This window comes from Galeopterus variegatus, unplaced genomic scaffold, assembly GCF_000696425.1.
Source record: "Galeopterus variegatus unplaced genomic scaffold, G_variegatus-3.0.2 Scaffold19564, whole genome shotgun sequence".
Taxonomy (NCBI): domain Eukaryota; kingdom Metazoa; phylum Chordata; class Mammalia; order Dermoptera; family Cynocephalidae; genus Galeopterus; species Galeopterus variegatus.
The window spans coordinates 7,258-14,469 of NW_007745675.1; the positions used below are offsets into that span (position 1 = coordinate 7,258).

At 32.6% G+C, this 7,212-nt stretch overlaps 1 long non-coding RNA gene across 2 annotated transcripts; it reads left to right on the plus strand.

Annotated features, from left to right (window-relative positions):
• The first annotated feature begins 365 nt into the window (after positions 1-365).
• Positions 366-6,936, plus strand: LOC103583084. 2 transcript variants are annotated; one of them, XR_549824.1, is made up of 3 exons: positions 366-389; positions 5,109-5,204; positions 6,841-6,936. It is a non-coding gene; the product is annotated as an uncharacterized LOC103583084 (long non-coding RNA). The 2 variants fall into 2 exon arrangements; XR_549823.1 differs by lacking the exon at positions 366-389 and adding an exon at positions 1,452-1,495.
• Positions 6,937-7,212: the final 276 nt, after the last annotated feature.

Genomic DNA, 7,212 nt, shown 5'->3' on the forward strand with positions numbered 1-7,212 from the left:
ATTATTTCAGATGAGTGTCCATCTCTTTAAGTTCATGAAATTTCCACTTGATTTGGTTTGTTAAAACAAGTAATTAGTTTACCCAGCTATGCTTTTATACAACCTTTTTCCATTTTCCTATTTATAGTTTTGTTTCTCTTGTGAATTCTTTCTGCAAAATCAAAGTTTAAGTTAATAAAAAAACTTTTCTTTAGCCATAAAATATGTCCTTTATGAGTTACTCAAATATAGAAAATTTGTTTTTTGTTTTTCCTTAGAGATGAGTGTATTTAAATGATGACCTGAAAGTGATTTTTGGGGGGCTTAATAATATAAGATGTCCTTAATTTTTTTCTTCCTTCTGAAGAGTGAATTAGATGTTCCTTTTAAAGTCAAGGCTGGACAAATTGGTAAGTACTTCACTCTTTGTTTGAATTATTCTTGGTCCTTTAGGTTTTTTATTTTGCCTGTATTAATTTAATCTAAAAATCTTTTTTAGCTTGACCAAAAGTGAGAGATTTTTGGTTTATGTTAGAGCTTGCAGAGTTCTGAGCTTCATACATAGTATATATAATATATACATCAATTTTTTTGACAAAAGGGTAGAAAATTACTTTCTGAAGTAGAATGACATTTGAACTCTAGTTATGCTCTTCAGGCTTTGGTTCCACTGAACAAAATATGTCTTTATTTTCAAAATTGATATGCAAATTTTGTGTGCTTTTCTTTATATGTGAAAGTAGTATAATTTGCAAACTTTAGTGAATAAACTTTAAATGTAGCTTATTTCCCTTGTATTTTGTTCCAACATTTTCATTTGGTATATTATGCAGCAGTGTGGTGTGGAGAATATGTTTTGGTAAGTACTAAGTCTCTTTCTTTGCAGGTATACTTTTACACTAAGACCATCCATAACTAAGCACATATCTTTGTTGAAGANTTGGTTGATGCTTGCTTGTAACTTATCTAAAGGAAATGCTAATTTGGTAAATAATATTTTGGGAATCTACTTTTTCTTTAAAATAGTTTTATTTATTCATTTACTAAATATTTTATCGGGGAGAGAATTGTTGTTATTGTTTTTGATTAATTTATATGAAAGGACTCTATTCCTTTTTCCATTCTAGTATTTCAGATGAGTGTCCATCTCTTTAAGTTCATGAAATTTCCACTTGATTTGGTTTGTTAAAACAAGTAATCAGTTTACCCAGATATGCTTTTATACAACCTTTTTCCATTTTCCTATTGATAGTTTTGTTTCTCTTGTGAATTCTTTCCGCAAAATCAAAGTTTAAGTTAATAAAAAAAACTTTTCTTTAGCCATAAAATATGTCCTTTATGAGTTATTCAAATATAGAAAATTTGTTTTTTGTTTTTCCTTAGAGATGAGTGTATTTAAATGCTGACAAGAAAGTGATTTTTGGGGGGGCTTAATAATATAAGATGTCCTTAATTTTTTTCTTCCTTCTGAAGAGTGAATTAGATGTTCCTTTTAAAGTCAAGGCTGGACAAATTGGTAAGTACTTCACTCTTTGTTTGAATTATTCTTGGTCCTTTAGGTTTTTTATTTTGCCTGTATTAATTTAATCTAAAACTTTTAGTTTTTTATTTTGCCTGTATTAATTTAATCTAAAAAATCTTTTTTAGCTTGACCAAAAGTGAGAGATTTTTGGCTTATATTAGAGCTTGCAGAGTTCTGAGCTTCATACATAGTTTATATGATATATACATCAATTTTTTTGACAAAAGGGTAGAAAATTACTTTCTGAAATAGAATGACATTTGAACTGCAGTTATGCTCTTCAGGCTTTGGTTCCACTGAACAAAATATATCTTTATTTTCAAAATTGATATGCAAATTTTGTGTGCTTTTCTTTATATGTGAAAGTAGTATAATTTGCAAACTTTAGTGAATAAACTTTAAATGTAGCTTATTTCCCTTGTATTTTGTTCCAACATTTTCATTTGGTATATTATGCAGCAGTGTGGTGTGGAGAATATGTTTTGGTAAGTACTAAGTCTCTTTCTTTGCAGGTATACTTTTACACTAAGACCATCCATAACTAAGCACATATCTTTGTTGAAGAAAATTTTCAATAGGGAATTGAATCTACAGAGTCTTACTAACTAGTCCATGTGACCATTTTTACTTTTTTTTTTTAAGTATAAATTGCTACTCTAGATGGCTTAATCTTAGTTTAGAATTTTCACTTATGCCACATCCTTCCTCCCACCTCCATCACCCTGCTATTACACCACATTGCTTTCCTTCTTCATTCAGTGTTCTGTATTCTAGGAAGGTTTTATCTTTCGCTGCTTTAGCAACTCTTACAATTACTTGAATACTTCTGCTTGGGTCCATTTTATATCACATATGTGTGTACTTTGAATATAAAGGAACATTTTCATGTTTTTGTCTCTTGAAACAGGAGACATCCCTTTAGATTGAAAGCATCTATACAGCATACATTATCTTTTAATTTTTTTTGTTATATACAGCTTTGCACTGAGTGTGGTGGTGATGTTTAGCAGTTCTCTGGAAGTATTGTTGTGGCTTTACATGCCTAATTGAAATTCTAGAGTCTGTAAGTTATGGCCAGTCGTTCATTCTTTTTTTTTACCTTTGAGATATTTATGCACATGTGCTATGTGCAAGACTGCAAATGGCCATGGGGGAGGCAAGGATGAATATGATATCTTTGTTTTCAGGGAAGTTATAGAGATCTAAAATTAAGACATAGATTGAAATTGGATATCCAGTGTATTGGGTGAGTTATAGTGGACTAAAAAATTTTTGCATTATTCATTATATTCTTATAACTAGGTTTATATTTTGGAGGGGTTTTTCTAATGGTATAGAATTTTTAGAATTCCTAATGGTTTTCAAAATCGTTCTTTTTGCTTTTAAAGTATCATAAAGATTTAATGGCTTCTTTCAGAGTTATGCATTGAGTTATGAGTTGAGTTACGAGAGAACCTTTACATGTAAGGATGCAAAGCATATTTCTTTATATTTATCCATTTTTGGGTTTATTGAGCCATTCATATTAGTTATTAAATTTCTGCTTAGGTTAAAATGTTATACCTAACCTGTAGAGTCTATGTGGCTAAGTAAGCCCAAGTATGATTTGGTTTTCTAAGAGCTAGACATGCTTGTGGGTGCCCCTGAGTTGTCCTTTTACTTAAAAATTAAAAAAAAATTTCTGATCTGTAAGAGGAGGCAGTAATATAACTAATTGACCTTTTTGAAGGATGGAGGAATAATGAGTTAGGATAAATGGAGAGAAGAAAAGGTTTAAGGAACAGACAGTCTCTTTCTAGTATGGCAGTAAAAGGGGCATTTCCCACTTTTTTATTTTTATTTTTTTTGTCTTTTGTCTTTTTCCGTGTCCGGCAACGGATCGCAACCCTCAGTGTTGCCCCCGTACCTGACCAGGGACCGGCAACGGGATCGCAACCCTCGGTGTTGCTCCCGCGCCTCGCTCAGCCAGTGAGCGGGAACCGGTCTGTATGTGGGATCTGAACCCTCGGGCGGGAGCGCCGCCACGCTTCCCAAGCTGCGCACTTATCCAGTGTGCCACCGGGCCGGCCCCGATTTCCCACTTTTTTATTCTTATGCTCACTAAGAGGCAATCAGATAAATCTTGTACTCACTATAAAATCCATCAGACTGAGAAATGACCCAGAAGTGTACTGGTATTACCTCTAGACATAGGAACCATTTAAGAAACTCAACAAGTTTACAAGCTGAAGAGAAATGAAAATTTAAATGAAGAAATAATTTGAGATTTTAACCCTGGGAATAGATTCCCATGTAAAACTGGCTTGCCTACCCATAACATCCTTACTTACATTGCATTATTTATTTCCTCCTCAGCTTGTTATACTGTTTTATCAGTTCTTTGAACTCTGAGCATCTTCACTTAAAAATGCCTGTGATTCTGGTAATGTAAGTGACTTAGTCATTTACATACTAGCATGACTTAGTTGAATCAGATCCTTTTCTTCTAAGAGTCTTGATCAACAGCACTGAGAGCAGTACAGTTTTTATAGTGTTGTTATTTTTAAAATTATGATGAAGGAAGGTATTTTATTTTGGAACATGGAAAACTTTAGGAGTAGGAAAGGTGTGGATAGAATTGCTGTAGTACTGTTGAAGACAGGTTGGGACATTAGCTGCCTGGAGACCTGAAAGAATGGGTATTAGAGATCAGAAAAAGGATGCAGAAAGAAATATCGGAAGATACCAAAGATGGTTTCGCCCGTTTCAAAATTTAGCTGAGAGCGTGCCCTTTTTGTCTTCTCTCTTCTGCACTGCATAGTCTTTTCCCCATAAAACCCCAGACGTGGGTTATTAATATTAGGGCCACAGTTCATCTATATTATGAGTGAAAATTTTTGTAGGCTTTTGTCTGAAGGACCTGACAGTAATACCATTTTTCTAGGAGAGAAAAATGTTTTCTGCCTTCCAAGTGACTTATAAGTAGATATTTGAAGTATAAGTGGTTTGAGTTGCCTGTAACTCATAACACTGTTCATAAACCTTGCCTTTAGAGCTAACCTCTTCCAAAGGTAGCAATTGAGCATGCTGTCGAAGTTATATTCCTTTGGGACTCTTCTATGTGTGGCTGCTTAATTTCCTGAAATCTTGCAGAGATATTATTTTACAATTGATCTGTAGAAATTTACTTGTTTGTGTGAATGGAGCAACGTTTGCAACCTTCAGACAATGAACTGTTATGCATTGAGTTCTGGTTCCAGCATCTTCACTAATGAGCTGGGTGTGCTTAAGCAATTAATTTAACCTCTTTGGGACTGAGTTTCCTTTTCTTAAAAATTGAAATAATAGCTGATCATTCATCTTACAGTTTTGGAATATTAAGTGAGATAATAGTTATCAAAACATTTGAAAAGTATAAAGCACAATGTAAATATTCACGTATAATAGTAATATTAGATGGAAAAGATTTTTGTAAACTTTAATTTGGAGTTTTTTCATTTTTTTCTGAGTGATGCACATACTAAATGCATGAAGATTTTTCTTATACTTTTCTCTTAATGGGAAGCAACAGATTTATATCTTTTTGAGTATTCCAATAAGAATTTAAGATTAAAATTGTGTTTTTTAGATAAATTAACTTTGAAGATTCCTTGGAAAAACCTTTATGGAGAAGCAGTTGTTGCAACCCTAGAGGGATTATACCTGCTTGTTGTCCCGGGAGCAAGTATGTTATTTTAGGTTATAACCATTCAGTAACATCATAATGAAGTTAAATTGTTACCTAGGTTTAGTATTTTAATATGTTTAGTAAGGTAGAAGATAATTTAAACTAATAATATGCATATATGCACATATGTGATATATTTTTTATATGAATACACATATACAGTATATTGTTACATTTGTACATAAAATATTTTTATGTTATTGAAAAGAATAAATTCAACCATTTAAAAATTTATTCTGTTCTCCATGAGTAATTATTTTGTAACTAATGCTTCCTGGAAAGTCAAGATGGGGAATGAAATGAAATAAGTTTTTAAAAATGTACTGATGTGTTAATCTACAGATTTCTGGATTAGAACATTTATTTTATTTTCCCCATTTTGTTGCTTCTGATTTTGCATGAACGTTTCCTCAAAAATGTATGTGAAATAGGTAGTAATTTTTTCTTCAGAAATTATTGTATTTTAATTTTTAATGAATGTTTTAAAATAGTGATGTTTAATAATATTTAGTTACTAATGTTTTTTCAGTTATAAGAACAATATTATATTAGGAAAAGTTTGGATGTTTTATGGAAAACTTATAATTTCTCAACCATGATACAAATATAATTTTAGTTTTGCTTTTTGCTTTTCAGTCTTTACCATATACACACTTGATTTTAAGTAACAGTTATTACTTTATACATATAATGTTGACCTGGCCTTTTCTTTTTCTTTTTTTTTTTTTTTTTTTTCCTTTTTGTCTTTTTTCGTGTCCGGCAACGGATCGCAACCCTCAGTGTCGAGCCCGTACCGGGCCGGGACCGGCAAGGGATCGCAACCCTCAGCGCTGCACCCGCACCTCACTCAGCCAGTGAGCGGGAACCGGTCTGTATGTGGGATCCGAACCCTCGGCGGGAGCGCTGCCGCGCTCCCAAGCGGCACACTGTAGCAGTGCACCACCGGGCCGGCCCTGACCTGGCCTTTTCACTTAATATATACCTGTTTTATATTTTTCACAGTTTTAATGGTGATAGTGACAATTTTAAAAGACTCTATGATATTCCCTTGTGGGCTGCCTACTATTTTTTGCTTTTAAAGTGAAGACCACAAATATCTCCTTCTTATAGATCTTTTTTATTCTTTTGTGTTATTTCCTTAGGGTACATTATATCAGAAACGAGATTACTAGATAAAAAGTGTATATATATTTTATGATTGTTGAAGCGTAATCCTGAATTACTTTTTGAAAGTCTTCTTATCAAACTACATCGACAGCAGATGGTATTGGATAGTAAATTTTTTTGAAATTACTCAAAATTTTACCACTCAGAGATAATAACTGGTGCTGTTCTGGTGTATTTTCTGCCTTCACTCTCTTAACTTTTTATGCAAACTTCTTCTCTCTGTTCCTTTTTCCTTTCTTCCTATAATTTCTTACCCTCTCTTCTTTTTTTGGGATATGTTTTATAAATAAATAGGAATTATTAATGTTTAAACTTTTTGTAAAACTAATCTAATGAATGCAAAAGTGTTTTTGGACTTTAAAAAAAAAGACGTTACATACACACACAATGTAGTGAAGCTGAACTTTCCCATTTGTGTGTTTACTAATTCTGTTTCCTTTTGTGTGAATTAACTACATATTTTTAGGTATTAAATATGATGCTGAAAAAGAAGAAAAATCCTTGCAGGATATTAAACAGAGAGAGCTATCCCGAATTGAAGAAGCCCTTCAAAAAGCTGCAGAGAAAGGTACAATAAATTTATGTTTTAGATAAACTTAGATGTACCTGTGTTTTAGATATATTTAATGCCCTTTAAAGAGAATGCTTTGATAAGCCTTCATAAGCTGTAGTCCCTGAGAAGGATCTTCTTTTAAAGTCAAATCTCAAAATATTGATTATAAATGTTTTAATGACTCACATTTAGGAATACAGTTGGCTCTCCATGTCTGCATCCCCGTGTTCAATCAACTGTGGATCGAAAATATATGTGGAAAAGACAAATAAAGAGTAATAATAC